Raw genomic sequence first — 23,596 nt, 5'->3', positions numbered from 1 at the left:
ATATTAACAAAGATATGGCCTATAACTGATCCCTTTGATACCACAAATGTATCCATTTTGAGCAGAAACATCAATATAAATTGATGAATTCAGTGAATATATCCCTGCTATGCTTCCATAGTTTGAAGGGGTAAAATAAATCCATGTAAATATGTCCCTTCTTTGCTACCGGTATTTGTCATATTTTGCATATGGTTTGCTGAGTGCTAGTTCACACGATCATGCATTATTTCGCATTTATGTGAATTTATTCGAACGGTGTCTATACACAAATTATAAACTCCGCGAAAAAAAAATAAGCAGTGTAACCCTCATACAGTTTTGTGTATGTGTGTTTGTTTGTGTGTCTGTGTTTTGTTTGATTTAGATTTTTAACGTAGCTTAAAGAAATTTCTGTCATATCACTACGATGTCTGCAGTGTGGCAGTTTATAGCGATGTTGCACTGCGGCATCATGCCGCAGACATGTAACATTATATCCCACCCAGTCACCTTATCCTGCCACCACACCAAGGGTCAAAACGCACGTCACGACCAATGAAAACTGCAATGTCGACCACTTGCGTCAAGTTGGCTTGAAGTGAAAACTTTCCATATCTCTAAGGACATCAACAACGACAAAAAATATATATCACCTGAAAGGTTCATAAACGCGATGATATCACAAATATTTTCCCGCTAATCAAATTAATGAACACATTGTTTATGAGACTCAAAATTCACGCTTGCATGGTTTTTCTTGTTCCACATTCTTATACCAGAAGGACTGGTATTTCATGCTGCTTGCAACAAAACACTTATGCCACCAAATTATAACTCAGATTACTAAACACTTAGACATGCGAAAATCCCGAGAAGTCCTTAAGTTCAGAAATTAGGAGAGGTTATTTTACGAAACTAATCCAAGCTACCATAATCTCTTGAATACGAGACATTGTGACGCCTGCTCTTAGAAAATGACTAATTGCACGGTTTATCTTATCAACAGTGATTAACCAAAATCAAGAAATGAATCACTAAAATCTAGGAGAGAAAGAAATTGATATGTAAATACAGCTAACACATACACTAGATTTGTTATAATGCGTTTGCAGACGGAGTACGTGGTGGGTGTATATAAAAGTAACTAATATAACTAAAATATTGGATAGAGTTGACAAGACTATGTATGTATGTATGTATGTATGTATGTATGTATGTATGTATGTATGTATGTATGTATGTATCTAAGTATGTATGTATGTATGTATGTATGTATGTATGTATGTATGTATGTATCTAAGTATGTATGTATGTATGTATGTATGTATGTATGTATCTATGTATGTATCTATGTACGTATGTATGTATGTATGTATGTATGTATGTATCTATGTATGTATGTATGTATGTATGCATGTATGTATGTATGTATGAATGTATGTATGTGTGTATCTATGTATGTATGTATCTAAGTATGTATGTATGTATGTATGTATCTAAGTATGTATGTATGTATGTATGTATGTATGTATGTATGTATGCATGTATGTATGTATGTATGAATGTATGTATGTATGTATGTATGTATGTATGTATGTATGTATGTATGTATGTGTGTATCTATGTATGTATGTATCTAAGTATGTATGTATGTATGTATGTATGTATCTATGTATGTATGTATGTATGTATGTATGTATGTATGTATGTATGTATGTATGTATGTGTGTATCTATGTATGTATGTATCTAAGTATGTATGTATGTATGTATGTATGTATGTATCTAAGTATGTATGTATGTATGTATGTATGTATGTATGTATCTATGTATGTGTATTTTTAGCTGGGCTGGGTAGGTATTGAATTATCTTAAATGCCCTCTTCACGTGTTGTTGTTTTTTTGGTGTGTGTGTGTGAGTTTTTGTTATTATTACTATCCATGTGTGTTGGTCTTTTTGTTGATAGATATGTCGTTGTAATTATGGTATTGTCTCTTATTCACGCATCTTATTTTTAAAACTATGCCTTTAATTTATGGTTTTCATTATGTAATTAATTCATCAAACTTTATTTCATATGGACTATGATGATGCAGGGCGCTGTCAATGTAATATATAATGTAATGTGCCTGTTGACGAATCCGTCAGTCTGTTTTTAATCAAGTGCAACAATTCACATAGTTACAAACACAGAGATTTTAAATGAATGGTCCGCTCCGGTGGCCTCGTGGGTAGAGCGTCCGTCTCGGATGCGGGAGGTCGCGGGTTCGAATCCCGGTCGAGTCATACCAAAGACCTATAAAAAATGGTACAGACAGCTGCCTCGCTAGGCGCTTAGCATTATGGTTAGTGTTAGCACTGGTTGGCCTTGTGTCAGGATAATGTGACTGGGTGGGACATCATGCTATATGTCTGCGGCATGATGCCCCAGTGTTAAAATTGACTGGAAACTGCCACACTGCAGACATCGTAACGATATGACTGAAAGATTGTTAAAGCTACGTTAAAAATCCAAACACAAAACACACACACGCACATATTTGAAATGAATGAGTGGAATATGGATGTGGGTGAAATTGAGAAAAAAGCATTAAACCCTTCTGTTGTAGCCTAAGTGCGCGGTTTGATAGGTAGGTTGGTGGAAATGATAATGGAGTCAGGAAAAATCCCACGAATTGACGTTAATAATGGGGTGGGAGGGTTGGACAGGATTTACCAAAACAAACGTATTTGAACGTTTAAAAATATGTGACAAATAAATGTATGCCAAAAGTGGGATTCGAACCTACCTACATCACTTTTTCTTTTTATGTTTCCTTATATTTTGAAAGATTTTGTCGTTAATTAATGCAGTATATATACATCTAATAGGCTACATAAATCGATTTACTTGCGTAGTCACAATGTTTTTCCGACACCTTTAGCTCCTTCCCTCTGTCTGTTGATGGGGCCACGAGTGGCCGAGTGGTCTAACGCGCTCTCCGTTACGGATCACTGCCATCTCACCTCTGTCTGCGTGGGTTCGATTATCGGATTCAGCCAATGTGGGTATGTGAGAAAGCTTGCCAGTAGCTTCTCGTGGGTAGGTGTTTTTTTTCCAGGGTTTTCCCGGGTTCTTCCTCCACTATTAATACTGGCCGCCATGTATAGCCTATCGTGTGTTGAAAAATGGCGTTAAACCCTACAACAACAATAACAACAACAGCAACTGTCTGTTGACCTCTCTCTCTCTCTCCCTCTCTGCCGTCTTCTTTAAGTTTGTAAAATAGATGATTAATCATTCAGGTGCTATCTTCTCCTTATTCGTTGCCTTATTCATCACTCAGCTAAACGTACCATTATGATCAGTACACCGAGAATGTGATGCAATGTAATCCGGTTTGTGGATGCAGGGTTCTATCCGTTTTTAATCAAGTGTAACTCTCCAACGTTGCAAATACGTTTTTTTAAATAATGGATTGAATATGAATTTAACTGAAATTTAAAAGTATTACAATTTATGTTTTATATTCCCATGCGCATGATTTGATAGACAGTGCAGCTCAACGGGAAATAGTTATGATATTTTCCTTGAGGTTATAATTAGTTGGGCAGGACGAGGAACGAACGAATATATTTATTCGTCACTCTAATTCCCATTCTGTGCATCTTCGTTAGCGAAGGTTCCGAAGATACATTCTATGCTGTTCTTCCATTTGCTGTTTTCTTTCTTTAAATGTTGCTGTTAATATATTTTAGACTATTTTCTCCGCATTCGTTGACCTGCTTCAGCACTCATTTAGATGCTCCACGATGATGCAATACCCATATGTAATTTTGCTGCCCTAAAAAAAATTCCGTCATGGATGGTGGTAAGTATGTGTTACGCATTGGAATCCCAGATCAAAAATTCCCAGATTCTTTGACGTAGAAGATGAGATAAGAAAACGTGTCGAAATGATAAGATGATAAAATTTACAGCAGGTTTCCAGATAATTAACTTCAAAGATTTTAGAAACTACAGCGCAGATTGAAATTCAGCAACATGCTCGGCACGCCGTCTTGCGTATGCACATGTTGTAACTATGTCGGGATTTAAATTTTCGTTTCCTTTGATGCAATCAAGGGTCCAATTAAAGTATCTCCTGCTGATCTGATTGATATTAATAATTAATAATTTAGTCTATGAAGTTAATTGCTGCCAAATAAGATATTTTGGGCGGTCTAAGTATACATAAGTATCGCTAATTTATCCACCCTTTGAATCCTGCAAACGTAAGCTGCAACACTTACCTATCGTAACACATTCTTTATAATGTGAATCTAATTTTGTGGACAGTTTCATATAGACGACACATAGTCACCTCTAAATCGGCGACACGCATCAAAACATTTGTGTCCACGGGGTGGGTGTGTGGAATAAGGGTGCAAATGCCTCCTCCATCCGGATTTTTAAAACAAATATCTAGTTATAATAGCATATTTGATTTTGGCTTTCCCCTGGAAAAATTCCCGTGGAGGAACATGTTGTCAAACCAATCGAACTGCGTATGCAGTTTTGCGCATTCAAGCTGACAAACTGCCCGTGCGTGGTTATGACTCAAAACTTGCTTTAAATAGTACGTTCATACTATCATCTTTGTTCGAGAGAAAACGAGACTAACCTTGACATTCGCCACATGGAAATGGCAGACTGTCAATATATCGTGTGAAATAAATGATCGATAGATGAAAGAAACTGCGGGCAATTACGTATCTGAATGCTCGTTCATGATTTACAGGCAGATCATAAACATGGAACAAGACTCTGTAATCCTGAACAACTGTCATTTCAAATTATTATGTAAACTATGACAGTGTTTATATTATATACACATTATTTGCTCAGTAACACGATACATGGTAGATTAACTTAGCGTGACTTCAAGTGGCAGTATTCCAAAGACTAACCTGAGCTTCTAAATAGGAAATAAAATTTAGGTCCAGCTAAACATAATTTTTGGAGAGGTAATGCGTGATGACGTCAATCACAAGTCACAGTCGATATACTCTACAGTGATACAAAACGGTTCAGATAACCCAAATGTTAACCTTAGATTTCATGCAAATGATGAAACTTAATTTCAGTTGGTAGCCTCTAGTCGTGGTATGAACCGTGGTACTTCTACTACACACTTTTTATTACTACTAGCTGGGGAATCTGGATTCTCGTAGGAAAAAGAACTAGATGGGGAATCTGGATTCTCGCAGGAAAAAGAACTAGATGGGGAATCTGGATTCTCGCAGTAAAAAGAATTGCGGTGTTCCGCTGATGATGGAGGAAAATAATATAAATTTACAAGCTATAAAAAATGAAGTAGAAATATTTTGAAAATACACCTGTAGTAAACTTCATTTTGTAGGTGAGTTGTTAGGGAAGAAGTTTTTGTTACTGGATGTACATTTGAAAAGACAGCGGCACGAAAAGTGGACTCTTGCTATAAAGTGGTATACGATTCGATAGCGTTTTTCTTGAACTTTCTTAAAATGAGATTTGAATTTTTCTAGTCTGTTTTTACGATCACGAACGGTGCTTGTAAACTTATTCTAATTATGTTTTTGGTTGTCAGAGTGTCTTGGTCGGATGCATATATATATATATATATATATATATATATATATATATATATATATATATATATATATATATATATATATATATATATATTTATTTATTTATTCTACTTATTTATCTGCAAATGGCGATTAAATGAATTTTTGATAAACATAAAATATTTTTCATTTAAGAAAAATCACCAACAAGCTTATGAATATTCACTACGATTTTGTAAAGTTAGCTGCTTCTTTTGTATGTCACATACATTGTTATGTATATTTGATTTAATTTAAATTTGGTTTAATTTAATTGTTTGCTTATTAATTTTAATTTTTGTATTCCATTACATGCTATTGTAATGTAACTTTATTTACCGGATTTGACATTGTCCAGAAATTTAATTAGGTCCTGTTTGACCTGGCTGTTTTTTTTTTTAAATTTATAAACAACTAATAATACAAAATTTGTATCTAATGCTGGCCTAGTTCCTGACCTTGATTCAGAAATCAGTGACAGTTGTAGTAAACAACTTTTATTTTTTAAAATTCATTCTCAGAGTAACATTCATAAAGTGAAATCGAGGCCATACTTGGAGTACGTGACAAATAACATGTAGCATACATACATACATACATACATACATACATACATACATACATACATACATACATACATACATACATACATAGTCTAATTAGACATTTTCAAAAGAGCACTAATGCATATGTCATTTTGGAAAGAATACCTCAATCAAAAGAGAAAATTGCATCATCTTGGAGGTGTACGTTTATGGATGGCCAAAAACGAGATCATGTACGATACAAAATAAGTGTACAAAAATCAAAAGATAAGAACAGCGACTAGATGAGTACATCTCAACCATCTTGTCTGCGTTCTCCATCACGTGGTATTTTAATCTTAAAAGCTCTTTGATTTTAAAAAAAAAATGCTATGATCGGTTCAGGCAAAGACGCCGGTACATTTCTTATGTGCTGATGTAATCCATTTTCTTAGTTGCCGTGCGTTTGATCAATGAATTCTTGGTTGATAATTCTTAATCTGCCAGCGATTTTGTTTGTGTTTGCAGAGAACGAAGAGTAATGTTTGTTCTCAATGGTTTTGACGTTACCAAAATCCGCACATACACTTATCAATACTTGTAATGAAATTAGAAAAGATTTATCGGATCAATATTGATTTATAGGTCTCGAAGACACGTGCCCAGTCAATAAACCCAGGCTGTCAAAATATGAATTTTCAAATAAAATAGAATTAGAACTGCATGTATATTAAACCCCACCTACAAAACAAATGACATGTAAATAATAATAATAATAATAATAATAATAATAATAATAATAATAATAATAAAGAAGAAGAAGAAGCGAAAAGAAAAAGCATACACCAGTACACATACAAGATAGTGCAAACAAATTTGCGCTTATTATTACATGGAGAGTGCTATTAAAGTTGAAGCTAAATTGATGAAAGTGGTTGGTGAAAAAGAATATTTCTACTGGTGATTTATTACACAGTAAACAACCAAAATACTTAAGTTTGCCTCGCAGAGACAACGTTGAAATGTGTATCTTGTTTCCCAAACAAAGTTGAAAGTGTTTTTACTATAATAAGAAATGGCTTGTTATTTTTTTTTAAATAAAAAAAAAAGTTTTGAAATAAATTACCCTGATTTCATCATGATTTGAGATTTGACATTTTTTACGGACCAGCCAGGTATCTCTCCCCCCCCCCACATATATATGTGTGTGTGTGTGTGTGTGTGTGGTATGTAAGCTGTATCAATGATATACCACGGGATGTATACATTTTTAATTAAAAGGTAACGAGGCTTTCCGAGTTTCTTCTTAATGAAAAATGTATACAACGAGTGGTATATCATTGATACAGAGTACATACTATACATATATTTTTTTTATATCACATACAAATACATATATTTGCCATTTGAACAGAGTTAGAGTGACGAGAGACAACTGTGTATTGACTGGGTGAATGAACTCATATCCCTACGGACTGTGTCCGCTACAAAATTTAGTTCTTTCTTTATGTGCCTATTCACAATCATCTTTTCATATTGATAAGTTGATTGTTTTCATTTTTGAGTTTCTTTTTTTAATTACATTAATTCAATCAATATAAGCCACACTTATGAATGATACATGAAAGATGGTTTTAATGAAGAAAGTAGAGCACTAGGCCTACAGACATAGTTTTGAATACCGAACGCCCATCAATTCATTGACGTACGGGCGCAGGGAAATTAGCGTGGACTATAATCTAAGCGAAACGACTAACAACCAAGAGGTAAATAAAATATCTGAATATATTTAAAGCTGATCTAAGTCATTATTCTGCTTTACTTAACATTACTACCGACCACGAATTTGTTTCTCTCTATCCCTCTGTCCTTCTCTGTCTCTCCCTCCTCCTCCCCCCCCCCACTCTCTCTTCCTTTGGTCGGTTTGACTTAACATTTACCATCATTATTCATAGGTCCTGAAACGTTGTGGTATTGCACAAGCGAAAATCCTCTATTCTCGTCTTTTCGTGGATTTTTGCCATTATCTTGATACGCTGGTCAACACATTGGGGTGGGGTGGGGGCGGCTTTGGATATTTTCATATTTAATTAATAATAATCGATCTATAGAACCTTATAATAGGTTTAAGAAACAACGACATCAACAAAGCCTTAACTACATTACATATGTGTGCCCCGTAACCAAGATATTTGCCTTACTGTGTCGACCTGCAATTGCAACTTTGTATAATTGATCATATAAACACTTTAGAGAGGTCCCAATGGAAGTGTAAACATACCGTTTTGAAGAATGATATTGTCGGTCACTTGGTGCAATTTCATTTTCAAGTTTTTTTTTTTTTGTATTTTTTTTTGTATCCAGCCCAATTCCTTTTTCTCTCTCACTCCAGATTTCCGCATATCTTGTCACTTGTGCATGAGAGGGGAGGGGGAAACGGAAAAATAAAGGATTGCACTTAAATTGTGGACCATGATAAATTCATTTAGAACGCGGGGATTATTACTTTTTTTTTTCTCCATAGGTCACTAGTGATTAATGAGTGGAAATTCATCATTTGTCTATAGGAATAAACCCAACAGAACACAGTTCCAAGAATGTTTATGTATGCGTATTATTGCGCCATAGGCGGATCACAATTTGATATACGTACCAATATTATTGGTATATCGAATTGCTTTATACCAACACTTTAAAAGCCATATTATTTTTAATGTATATATATATATATATATATATATATATATATATATATATATATATATATATATATATATATATGGTATGTTTTGAAAATGAAAAAAAAAACAAAAAAAAAAAAAACAGCGGTAATACTGAACTTTCAAGGTTGAGATCAGATCGAATACAATTATAAATACTATGGACGCGTAATGCATTACAGTGAAAAGTTTATACAGGTTTTATTATTTACTAAATTTGTATCTTTCTCATTCTCGTATTTACGCCCTTGTGGCTAAGACATTTCAAAGATGTTAACTATCGGTCGTTCAGACGTCGTATTCAATCTTAATCAAACAGAGATCTACTTATAAAAAACAGGTCTGATATGCAGCGATGAAGGTTCCTGTTCTGCGGACCTTCGGAATTGCCGGTCCACTTAATTTTAATAACGTATCAGATAACGCATTGCATTTTGTGTATTGAAGAGTTATCGTTAGAAACCATATGTTCCATCTGAATTATTTTTATACTTTCATAAATATGAAAGCTGTAATTTGATTGGTTAATCAAAGGGTCAGCATAACATGCCCTCCTACTGGTGTTTGTCAGATTTAGTTTATTTCGGAGATATCGATTTTAATCAGACTGACCTTGTATTTAATGCCAAGGACAAAAATTTTGTATTTGATGCCTTCACAGCGCAATCTACCTACACAGTCCACTTACATGTATTCAATTCAATGTTAAAGAGATGGGTGCATCATTCAGAATTCTTCAGTTTTTGGTGTTTTCGAGTAAAACATTATTCTTTCTTTGTCAGTGATAAACCTACTTAAATTTCAAACATTTTCAGGCAAATATAATACAAAGTACATAATACAACACAGAAAATATGGAGTCTGTGACCATTTCTTTTTGCACTCCTCCTCCTTTTTCCGTTACCATCAACTCCAGAATTACCACCTCCACTACCATCATCAGCTTCTTTTTCTTCGCAAATATTACAAGCGTTATCGCTATCGCCATCATCATCATCACCGTCATCATCATATTTTTCTCCTTCTTTTCTTTTTTCTTTCTTCTTCTTGTTATAATAATAATAATAATAATAATAATAATAATAATAATAATAATAATAATATTATTATTATTATTATTATTATTATTATTATTATTATTATTATTATTGTTGTTAGTAGTAGTTGTAGTAGTAGTATAGTTCTTGTTGTCTTCAACTTTACTGTTATTCGATACTGACATAATCTGAATCTATGAATACAGTAGTGTACTGATCCATATTAAAACATGAGGATAATTGTTATGATGCTTTTTATAACACACATTCTTCAACTACATAAAGCGCCACTGTTTCAAATTTATCTCTGCCACTGAACATAAAGGAGCCTAAGGATAAATGTTGTGAATCGCCTTTTCATATTAACGTATCAATACATCGGATTGGATAACTGCGATGAAAACGTTGATTTTTAATTATCGTTATATTATGTTGTTGTTATGGCTGTCGTTATTGTATGTGTGTGGATGTGTATTTGTTCGAGCGCAAAGTCGTCTTCTGTATTGATACGCATTCCCTTAAAATCTTTTTTTGAAGACATCCTTTTTGTGTTCGATATTGCAAGCATAATACCGTGCACCCTACTATAATACTAAAACATTAACATTAACGGGGAAGGTCATCTTTGCTAGCCAAGATTCCAATGTATTTACACCTTGGCGGATCGAACAGATATATTGCTGCTTTGTCCTAGTTTCCTCCATTAGTATGTAATGCCAATTAACCAATGATGCATGGTACATCGGCCGAAAATGGAGGGGGTAATTGACTTAAAAGGATACTTTGAAAGTTTAACATCAGAAGGGCGCAATTTCAGGTGTATTTGAGTGAAAGGTGTTTGTGCAAACATAGACAGGCACGATAAAATCGCTTATTTATCAGTCCATTCAAATTGTGTGCTCCCATGTGTCGATCATGTAGAAACAGTGTTCAGATTTGAACAACTTAAGTTTGATTGGATGCGGTGGCAAGCCGCCACATCCAATGAAATTAATGAACCCAAAGCACAGGAATATCTCTGTTCGATACGCCAAGGTGTAGATAGGGTTGTTACTTCGGAACCTTGGCTAGCGAAGATGGAGGAAGGTATACTAGTGAAGAAAGGTTTTCAAAATTGTTATCTGTACCAAGGATAGTTAGAAAGTTGCAGTTTGAAAGAAGTAACCGTATCATGTATGTAGCGGTAGATGGACGGTCGTGGATTAGGATGAGAGCGCATACCTGCTAATTTTCTGCAGTTGCCTATGTTTATATTATGCTGGTCGGGTACGGTTAGTGCGGTTAGTGCAGTTAAAGTGCTGTTGCTTCCTTCACTGTGGTCATGGATTCGTATCCCGGTTGTAACATTTACAGACGTTAGTTTTCTTGTCCATATTCATTAGATATACTCGCGTTCTCTGGTTTCACTCAGTACAAAGACCATACAACGTCTCAACACATAAACTGCACATCTCAACACAAAGACCGTACATCATCTCAACACAGAAACTGTACATCTCAAGAAACGACCGTACAACAGTTGAGCTTCAAGATTCCGGTATATTAGCTGCTTTCAAATTTTATATTCGGTGTTGCAATGTCATTTCATTATCGAGTGTTCGGAATATATTACGGATCACTGCTATATCACCACTGTCTGCGCCAGTTCGAGTCTCGGATTCAACCAATGTGGGTATGTGAGAAAGCTTAACAGTGGCTTCTCGTGGGTCGGTGGTTCTTTCCAGGATTTTCCCGGGTTCTTCCTCCACCATTAATACTGGCCGCCATGTATAGCCTATCGTGTGCTGAAAAATGCCGTTAAACCCAACATCAACAACAACTACATACATACACTGGAACCTATAAACTGTTGTTGTTGTTGTTATTGTAGGGTTTAACGCCATTTTTCAGCACACGATAGGCTATACATGGCGGCCAGTATTAATGGTGGAGGAAGAAACCGGGAAATCCCTGGAAAGAACCACCGACCCTCGAGAAGCTACTGGCAAGCTTTCTCACATATCCACATTGGCCGAATCCGAGACTCGAACCCACGCAGACAGAGGTGAGATGGCAGTGATCCGTAACGGAGAGCGCTTTAGACCACTCGGCCACTCGGGGCCCCGCCTATAAACTGCACGTGTTGTGATTCTCCTTGCACTGGTGACCACCAGCCAATGTCATCCGACACAGGGAAAACATTTTAGTATCATTAAAGCCAATTTTGCCATTGGAGCAGTTTCTTACCCCTCTCATGTTTGGACCTTGAATCCCATGTGCCAGAGACACGTGGGCTAACTATAAGGTCACAACTGTTTTCTTCATTTTATTGTTAAAATAATTTATAAGATTGTTTTTATTTTAATGGTTACCGATGTAGCTCGAGGCAATATACGTGTTCGACCTAAAATCAACACACAATCTGTTTTATGCTATTATCTTTTTGTCTTTACATATATGGACGGCCTATTTATTAATTATCGACGTAAATAAGGCAGTAAGGGCCGAGTGGATCGCCTTTACCAATCACTGCCATCTCATCTCTGTCGGCATATATTTGTGTCTCGACTTTGCAGTTGTGGGAATGCGAGAAAGCTTGTCAAGTATTTTCTCTTGGGTCGTTTGTTCTTAACGTTTTTTTTTTATATATGGTTCTTCCTCCACCAGTTGTATTAGCCGCCATGAATAGCCTGTCATGCGCTGAAAAATGACGTTAAACCCATACTAACTACAATAACATGACAATAAGGCAACAATAGCTTTATGTGTGCGATTACATAACATGCAACTTGATCCGTGTCCTAGTTTTAGTGAAAAGCTATATTCGTTGTTATTATTGAAAAATATTTCTTGTTATCAATTTACTGTCATTTTCAGAGCCCTGGTGTCACATTGACAGACGGTGCTATCTGTCTAGCTGAATTACAACTGCATACACATACAAATTCTTCGTGGAATGTCATTTAAAGAGGTCGACGCTTTGTACTTTTCAAGCATCTGAGAGGCGAACCATATGGCTCTTTTGATAAATGAAGTAATTTGAATGTCATTTGCTTTACATAAGAATGTTTGCTTGACATTCAAATAGTTTGTATTAATTGTGAGAGCATGCTGCAAATAACGTTGATAACATTGCACTTAAATGAGCAACAACATTGTCACGTGAGCAGTTTAGTAAGCCTCATGAAAAAATCGTGTAAGTGATTTCTTTTAACAATTAGCCTTTATTTTTATATAGCTTATGTCTGATCAGATTTGGTAATAAATTTTAATAATTAATAATTTAACAATAAGAGTTTGGAAGACGTATTATATGAATACCACCCTGTAATTAAGATTTGAAGTATCGCTTTCTGTTTTGGTTTCTATTTCTCGTTTTCTGACTTCTCGCTTGTTTGTTGCTTTTTTGTTTTGACATGTTTGTTAATTTATTTTTAATTTACTGATTGGGAGGCGTGGTGGCTCGATAGTAAGCGTGTCGGACTCGACCCTGCTCAGAACAGCCCAGGTTGGCCGATGTGGTGTGTCTCAGGGCTGGATATACTTTACTCTCAATGCCAAAGCACTATAGAGCCTGTTAGATGTTGATGTGCTGCTTCACACAACACACATTTAAAAAAAAAATGATTTTAAGTAACGGAAGTTTATAAAGTAGACAACGTTTATCCTGATTTGTCTTTCTTCAGAAGAAATATATTCTTACATTTATATAACCTCTAGCATAAACTTGACGTGTACTTTCTGCCAAGGAGATTTGATTGGCTATTGCTAAAATTTGAAATATTGATAGTGTGGAATAAAGCTTTCATCGGTGACGCCATGCTCAACAGGAAGTTATAGTTCTTATTATCATATATAATGACTGGTTCTAAGAAGATGCAATTAAACTTGTTAGAAAAGGAGAGGGAGAGTAAAAAGCCAAACCATCAGTGCCTTCAGTAAAGTCGTTAGATTTACTTTCATGCATTCTTCCGTTAGAAAGTGAAAACTCATTATGATAAACTTGTCTACTGTATAGCACTACGCATGCTTGAGGACATTTTGAATTTTGGGTAAACAAAGCTATTCAAGACTCATGGTACTAATGATATGGACAAATGGGATAAATGGGAACCAGTCTACAAATGGGTAAAGATTTTATATATATATATATATATATATATATATATATATATATATATATATATATATATATATATATATATATATATATATATATATACATATGGGTTTGGCAGGCCAGGATTGGTTGATAGTGAAAGTTAAATTTTAGTAAAAATAATCTTTTGAGTGCATATCCTTGCTGTGATGAAAAAAAAATAGAGACGTTGTTTTATTGATGGAATTCGACATGAGTTTAAAACACTCATTGCTGAAATTGGCACATGACTCTTTAGTGTAAAATTGAAAGCACATGTTTCAAACACTCCTAGATCCAGAAAACACCGCGGCCCCATGTGATTTCCTCTACACAGAAGCTGTCATCTAGGACGCATCTATACTTATAAATATAACTTTGATCAAGAGCAATCAGAAATCTAACATTTGAATTTTAAATATCAATGTATTAATATTGGTTTACTATGAGAACTGAATTGGTACCATGAATCCTTCGACAGCTCCGATGGCCTTAATGCTTTGGATGTCTGCCTCTAATGCGGAAGGTCGCATGTTCTAGCCCCGGCCGAGTCATACCAAAGACTTATAAAAATGATACTAGCAGCTGCCTCTCTTTGCGCTCTGGATTAAGAGGTTAGCGTTAGGACTGGTCGGCCTGCTGTCATGTTAATATGACTGGTTGGGACGTGATGCTACATGTCTGCGGCTTAATGCCCCAGTGCTAGACATCAATATAAACTGCCACACTGCCGATATCATTGCGATATTACTTAAAAATCGTTAAACCTGAGTTAAAACTCCAAACCACACACACACACACACCCCCTGAATCCTTCAAGGTTTACTCCGCCTCGTTTTCGAGTGGCTTATATCGACGTTTCATGCCTAGCGTGGTACATTAAACTGGCGAACATATGTTATCATTTAAGCAAGTCACTCATACAGTTATAACAAAATAATTGTAGCTTCCAAGGTAATATGGGCGTAAAGCTAGATATTAAATACCAATTAAAATGTAATCATTCACTACATTCTATGAGAAAGATGTTCAGCAACAACAAAACGATGCTTGCATGCAATTATTTCTGGAATCTAGTTTAGGTACAAAATAGCATCAGGGTCGTGAGTCCATTTTTTTTAAATTTAGCAAATGGTGTAATCATCTTAAGTACTTGTATCCACCTTCATGATTCAACGGAGTTTGAAATAAGGCTTTAAAGGAGGGAGAAGTGGTAACGGTAGATTTTTTTACATTACTATGTCATGACTGTGGGGGCAATTAGTGAATTAAACGTGTTCAGAATGTTATTTTATCGAAACTTCGTACATATGACACTGTTTTGAAAAGACTTCATACTATCTTTGAATGATATGCTCATTTAGTCTCCCCCTCAAGTTTTTTTAATTAAAAAAGTCAACTTGTTTGGAGTGCCTTTTTAATAGCTAGGGACAGTACCGGTGTATGTTAAGCTGTTATGGTCTGTGTGTAGTTACTGGTATCGTTTCAGCGACGATATTTTTATCGTTTCCATGCATTGTGAACTAAAGGCACAGATTGATAAATATGATTATTATTATTATTATTGAAATTGCTTCGGTCATCTTAGTTTTTAAAAAAAATTCCTACATCTACTCCTTGTTTTAAAATGTATAGCTATTGATATATTGCAAGCTAGGGGCGACATTATCGAAACTATTATGGAAATGATATGAACATATGTTTTATTTTGTATTTTAGGGGCTGTTTCTTAATTTAATTTTTCCTAATTGGTTAAAGGAAGCAAAAATAAAAACAATACCGAATAATATCTAGTACTGTTATGACCTGTATCTTCAATTGGTATAACGAGAGAAAGTAGAAGATAGTACGCATGCTTAAACTGATATACATTGAAAGCACGCGCATCTTCGAACCAAAAAGGATTAAAAGTCCATAACTGTCCCAAATGAGTTACAAATATACGCAAGCAACACATTAATTCACACACACATGTACACGTACACATGCACAACCACACTTTAACACTTTACCCCCCCCCCTTTCTCTCTCTCTCTCTCAAGATTATTTAGGAGAAAGAAACCAAGATTTAAGATATATTAATTTTATAATTCAAATTGCATATATTTAGGTAATAATAGTTGTAGTAGTAGTAGTAGTAGTAGCAGCAGTAGTAGTAGTAGTAGTAGGAAGAATAAGAAGAAGACTACAAATATCTATAACGTAGATTTTGTTTGCTTAACTGCAGCACTTCTAAATGCAGATTTTTTCTTCGTGCGGATGTTTGTTGAAACATATCTGAAGTATATTGGCGTAAGGTACATGTAATACTTATATCTTATGACGAAAGTGTATTGCTTTATCGGTAATTGTTTCCTGAGACGATGTGGCTCCATTAGCAATAATTTATTGAGATGACATTAGCTGACAAAAATGTAAACAGTTTTATGTTGCTCAACGCCCATTTTAACACAGAAATATAACATTGTACTCTAAGTTCAGATAAATCATATTTACCAGACGCCCATATTATAAATGAAATACAATATGCTGGTAGATATTTATAGAATATATCATATATGAAGGATAAAGGAATCCGAGCGACTATATGTCACCGCAGAACACAGCCACTTCAATGCCAAGTGAACATTTGGTCAGAAATCCTCGTTGCCACTGGTATACCCACGCTCCTCTGATAACACAAATGCTACACAAATCGGATGGTGTTCTAATGGCATGGCAATATATTAACAGTTATATCGTGCAGTTGCAATTCGAGTCAAGTGCCTTGCCAAGTCATACACTGTTACTGGCCGAGCTGGCCTGTTCTGAAGACAATTTTAATCCACGCATCTTCTTGTTGCGAGTCCGGCCGCGATGAACGCACTTGCCTAACTTTAACATCACTTCCTGCAAAAATTTTAAACTCTTCGGAAATGTTTACTTCAGATACCATACGGCACCGGACGTTGTCAACAATGACGACTGGTGCTGCACTTTTGCTGTACATATAGATAACTGAATATACCTTTTAGTTAGGGGCCCCGAATGGCCGAGTTACGGATCACTGCCATCTCACATCTGTCTGCGTGCGTTCGAGTCTAGGATTCGGCCAATGTGGGTACGTGAGAAAGCTTGCCGGTAGCTTCTCGTGGGTCGGTGGTTCTTCCCGGGGTTTTCCCGGGTTCTTCCTCCATCATTAATACTGGCCGTCATGCATAGCCTATCGTGTGCTGAAAACTGGCGTTAAACCCCACAACAACAACAACCACCTTTTAGTTATTGGTATTGAGTATTCCCCAACATCTTTTAGCCTGCAAGAAATAGAAATATTCCTACTTTAAACCTTAATTGGAGCACCTATAACGTCACGTGATATCAAAATTATTCAGCAATAATAACGCAATACTAAAAGGATAAAACAATTGCCAATTTTCGTTAATAGCAACGCAGTTTTCGAGCCGATAGCAATGTAGCAACATGCGAGGTAACATGCTTCATTACTGTCGATGTTTGGTTTTATTTGCTTGATAAATAGGGTTGGCCGGATTTTTTTGTTTCAAAAGCTTGAGTACACTCACATTTACAAATATTACCATGGCTTCACCAGTTTGTTATGATGTGTCCAGGCATTCCATGTTGATTTGGTCACCTTGATATCGGCTTTTCGGGAACTCATAGGTAGACACCTACCATGCTGAGCGCACATATGACTTCAATGCAAATATATATATATATATATATATATATATATATATATATATATATATATATATATATATATATATATATATATATATATATATATATATATATATATATATATATATATATGACGTCCATTATAGTAGTCATATTGCACAGTAGTCAACTCGCGCGCAAAAAAAAAAAAAAAAAAACGCGTTCAGTACGCGTACTCAGTGTCCGTCAGCCCTGCCTTCGTATGTGTGCTTCGTTGCTCGCTACGCTTTAGGGATCGAAAATGCAGACAACACTGAAATGATTACCCTAACATCGTATACAATGTGCAAATACACGTATTCAAACCTTTAAGTTGCAAGATGCCATTCCAATAGGAACAAAGAGATGATGGTTGTTTTTACTGATACCATGGCATCTTTCTATAAAAGCGAACAAAGAATTTCTTTCATCCAATATCTAAGTATCATTAATGTGCTATTAAAATGACAAATAGTATGATGTTTCAGTGTAATCTTGTTTCATCTCCTTTAAACTGTTATTTGGATTAACAGATTAACTACTTAACTTGTACAGGTGTAGATGGACAATTAACGTCAAATAAATATAAACATAACAACAAACATTTGATGCTCCAGGAAGGTACCCTTCCTTACCGGTCACGATATTAAACAATTATGACACATTTCTTGTACAATTTGGGATATAAATTGTTTTTTCGGGTATACGGGATTGGATTTGATTTAAGACGTTTAGCATTTCATAACGTTCTTCATTGTCTTTTCATCGTGATTACTGTTTTGTTGGAGAGCAAAGAAAGTTTTTATTAACTTAACATGCATACTTGTCTTCGCGAACACTCCTTCCATCAACCACTAAAGCTCCTTTTAATTATTAATTTTTTGGGTTTGAGCCCAAGACTAAAACAAAAATTATAGAAGACATCATTAAAGATACAATTTGTTTGGAGTTAGGCCTACATAACTCTAAAGGTGAATACATGTAAACATCAATAACAAAGAACTTTCCAAATAGAGAAATGAGTCTGGAAATCTTTGTGTTCAGAGTGCAAATGAAATAACTTTATTTCTTCCAACTGCTGGGGGAAATTGTGTTGAAAGTGTCAAATCGCATAAACCCTTTTATACCACGCCTTTATCGACCCAGTGATTGAAATGTGTCCTAACTCAAGCTGTATTATTCATGCTTCTTATTTCAAAACGTGACTATTCTATGGCACTCACCCTTTAACCTTCTCTGTTTCTAGGTGTCCTGAGTGCACCATGGGATTTCTAGACCGGTTCTCTGTTTCAGAAAGCTTTTCTCATGTGGAAACATTTTGCGAGGGAACTAAAAAGTTTAAAATTATACATACGCCATCTGGAAGTGTTTGGTTTTGATAAGTTCAATTGCACAAGAACTGTGATTTTGTTTGCTACCGTAACAAACTTCGGCAGCAAAAGAATGCCATTGATGCACGATTGTTTCAGAAATGCAAACATTTTCTAAGAATTGTAAATCATGCTCCCTAATTTTGTAAAATATGAAGCACTGAGGATTATATGCTCTTAGACGCCGTGAATTTATATTCTCAGATCTCGCTGATCTTGATAATTCTCAGTGTTTTGCGAAACATAATTAATCTTACAGCATTGAAAGGCAAAGTTTATCTGACAAGGTGTGTATTACTGCTAATTATGTGGAGAGGGCGTAATATTCATCTAATATCGTCTTATCATTGCAGAACATTTCTAGAACGGGTTGTTTCTTTCCAGATTGATGCAAGAACTACCGCCGTCCATATACTGTACCTAGCCACTGCAATTAACGTCTGACGTTGTTGACTCTCCGATCTTTGATAAACTCTGTCGTTTTTTTGCAGGAATTTCACATTGACCTTTGCGTTTTATTTAGGGGTCATTGAGTATTAGATGATTGGAAAAAGTGGCCTAGATATTTGAAGGATCCAAAAGGAGGCGCTGCGATTTTCTTGGGATTCCGTTCTGGAGTAATGTTCCCAAAGAACATCATGTTTGGGATCAAAGTCCATCTCTACTAGAGATCGCATACATCTTTATCAATAATTATATAACTTTCTGCAGCGCCTGGTCGTAATGTAAACAGAAACTTCAAGTCAAGATAGAGCGGATATTGTTGCAATCGGAAAATATTAATGTATAAACAAAGTGCGGAAGGTAGCATACGGATGTCATCGCACAGTTACTGATAGGCGGGAGGGAAAGTTATTAAGGATCTGTGATTCTTGCGTACTACCAAGGTTGTTTTATATCACCCTGACACGTGTTTTGCTCATGCCGTATACGGTGGATTATGGGTATTTTCATAAATTCTTAATTTGGATTTTTACATCATAAATAGCAGACGGACTAAATAGGCAAATGGAAACAGGTCACGGACAATCGTGGAACCATGTTGATGACAAATCCACAGTTTATCTGCAGTAAGTTTCTATCTTGAGATATCCATTTTCTGTATTATTTTGTGTGTTCATTTATTTTACGTATATTGTCGTTCTATCTCTGTTTACATCTGTTCTGTTATGACTGATTGTTGGAGCTTTGTCGTTACACAGGTGTGAGTTTAGCTTGCAAAGAGTTTTGTTTGTATGTCGTGTTGATACTGGTTATTGGATGGTCGCCTAGTTGAACAACTTATTTCTGTCATACTTTTCCAGCGAACACATGCATATTAAGAACGCATTTTCATAATTACTACCTTTTTCGGGATGAGAAATATTCCTATGTGATATGCTTGTATATGCATAATCTGTATTCTGTAACCAGCGACCACTATGTTAGATCCCATATATCGTGATGAACTGCTTATAGCGACTTGTTTCATGTAGGTCTGACTTTTTTACTTTGAAATATCACTTTCAATTATATCTACCTGTCTGCCATTTGTCTATAGCTTTTCTATCTTTTATTCATTCTGTATTGTAATCTATTTACACGACGCCAATCTGTATATAAAGAACACATGTATTTAAAAACCACTTTCAGCGGATCCCTAAGTGGCATATATATGTGTGTGTGTATATATATTTTCTAGTATATATAAACAATAAACACCCAGGGTCGCATCATGTCGTTTGACCTATCTTGTTTTTGGCCGGATTCTAACCCTCATCCTTCTGGTCGTTGGTCATGTGCGCTAGCTACTGAGACATCAAAGCTCCTTGAAAACACATAACTACCACCAGTGTTCTCTCTCTCTTTCTATCTCTTATATATATATATATATATATATATATATATATATATATATATATATATATATATATATATTGCTTGCTTGTGTTTTCCGAAACGTTCTATCTACAAGAATGTTTATATTCGATAGAAACTTGGAACATTATTACAATCAATTATTACAATCAATATCAAATTCTTTTCGAAAAGCTATATAAAAAAAACGGGTATAAGAGTCAATATTATATATAACGTTAGAACTCCGCTTAGAAATGGTAAAGTTTTCAAATTGATATAGCGTATAAACTGCATCAAAAATTAGCGGCACAGACATAAAATTAAATGGGTTTTCCACCGAATTAAATGTCATACGTTTTTTGTTTCAAAATTAATTTAAATTTCTTTACCTTGCTGAAATAAATTGACTCGCTTTTCGGACATATCAATAGATAAGAATTATAATAAATGGTTATTATTTTAAAATGGTTGGACGATTTCCGAAAACTACATAAATGACCCACACGTTAGTTTTGAATATTCCACTGTGCACTCTATCATGTTTGTTTTACTACACATATTTTTTATGTAGTTCCAGTAACCTTCTGTTCCTAATCAACAATTTATCGCAACAGGTCGAAGTACAGATGTTGGCACAGTTAGCTCACCCAGGCACATTGCCTATTTCGTTGAACTTAATAGTGTCTTAGTAGAAGTAAGTGTTTTTATTGTATAAAATGTATGACTTCGGAAGTGATACAATTAATAAATCGTGCCCATTTCAACAAGAGATCCTAGTGGACCTGAGAGTGATTATCTGGCATGAACAGTACAGCCAAATACAAGGAGTGCTTATCTGGCATGAACAGTACAGCCAAATACAAGAGCATTTAGCAGTCAGCTGGGTTAGTAAGCAGCTTTCAGTCAAATGATATCAAAGTGTTTTGAGCACCGTTTTAAAAACAAACCAATAAAACAGTGGTTATATTTAATGCCTTATCAGTTTTTGTCAAACTGAGTTAAATTTTTTATAGCTATTTTACAGAAATCCTGTAACATTATTTTTTAGTAGTTTATCCTATACTACTCATATTTTATTGCGCATTTCCACCGTTTTAAAATATGAAAAACGTTGATGCCAAGGTGTTTCGGGTATAGCAGTCGAAGGTATCCTACTTTGATGGCATGTCAGAATCATTTGTAACGATTGGAACGGTGTCATACATCCGAATCTCTATTCAGTTTTGTCAAATTCCGTGGCGCAGTTCTTAAAAAGCAATTAAAATGTTTTTCTTCTAGTTTTAGTAACATCGACTGTATTTGGTGGCAGATAGGCATTGTTTTGTGCAAACAAGAAATGTTTTGATGTTAAAATGTCTACTGTCAAATCAGAGATTAAATTATTTTAGAGTTTTATATATTAACGGGTACATTTAAGAGCAAATCAGTATATTTTGTTCAAATTTAAAAGGCTTTGTTACCTAGAAAGGTTTCTGTCGTATTAGGTTCAATTCAGTTGAGGTTTTTGGGACTAAGTCGTTTGAAGGTATTTCTATTTTTGTAGGATCTGCCATATTTGATGGCGGATATGCATAATATACATCATACAATCAAGGGCATTGAGTTTTGGATGGTCTCAGCCAAATTTATTTGTTGATAAAACTTAAGCTTTAATTATTAATAACAGTTGAACATTAAGTGAATGTTGATGGGTATAGTTTGCTGCCTTGATAATAAATATGACATAAATTTCAACACAAACACGCGCGCGAGTCTGTCTCAGATTTTACTTTTTCAGCAGGCGGAAACCAATATCAGGCACAAACCCTATAACAGTCATGGTATTCATTATATGAAAATATGTGAACCAGTCTAGAAAAGGGTGAACATAAATAAAAATTCGGAACATCTGCGACCTTTTCCTTGAATCACCGAAAACGTCAAAAGGATGTAATTTCCTTCAATTATTTCTTAAGTTATTTCACCTGACGGAAATGGCCGAGCGATGTTCCGACCGCATAAAATAGAGTATATCCCGGTTTGGAAAACCATCATTAGTTGATAATGAGGAATAAATTTAGCACCCCCCCCCCACAAAATTGCGACAGCATTTCGTATATGAAACGGGAAAAAAGACAGAGACAATTTTGTATTAGTACAATTGGATACATAGAGGATGATATTTGTCCTGTGTCACTACATAAATATCTTGATCGTGTAGTACAAACAACGTGATACTTTAAGGAGTGGCAAAGCTGGCAGTTAAATTACATCTTTTACTGTTTCAAAATATGAAATATATATAGTATTTACGCAGGATCAAATAATTTCTCATTATATAATCAGACATGCTCTTGAATCGAAGTTTCAAAGATTAAATTCACTCATCGGCACACCATTCTCATATCCATTTTCATAAATTCACTTATCTTTCAACCCTATTCAGAGGCTGATACTCTTTCAACCCTATTCAGAGGCTGATACTCTTTCAACCCTCTTCAGAGGCTGATACTCTTTCAACCCTATTCAGAGGCTGATACTCTTTCAACCCTTTTCAGAGGCTGATACTCTTTCAACCCTATTCAGAGGCTGATACTCTTTCAACCCTATTCAGAGGCTGATCATATAAATATCAGCAACTTAAGAGATCACGAGGATTGGGATTTCCTTACCTGTAAATTTGATTTTTGGCATTTTGTAAACTATTTCATCACATCTG

At 35.2% G+C, this 23,596-nt stretch overlaps 1 protein-coding gene across 1 annotated transcript in view; it reads left to right on the top strand.

Annotated features, from left to right (window-relative positions):
* Positions 1-23,596, top strand: part of LOC149797775 (uncharacterized) — a 255,380-nt gene that overhangs the window by 164,919 nt on the left and 66,865 nt on the right. The gene's annotated exons all lie outside the window — the stretch shown is intronic.

The sequence above is a fragment of the Sinohyriopsis cumingii genome, chromosome 6 (assembly GCF_028554795.1).
Source record: "Sinohyriopsis cumingii isolate HCF-2022 chromosome 6, ASM2855479v2, whole genome shotgun sequence".
NCBI lineage: Eukaryota > Metazoa > Mollusca > Bivalvia > Unionida > Unionidae > Sinohyriopsis > Sinohyriopsis cumingii.
The sequence above is the reverse complement of the archived record's forward strand: the minus strand, read 5'-3'. Positions and strand labels throughout refer to the sequence as shown.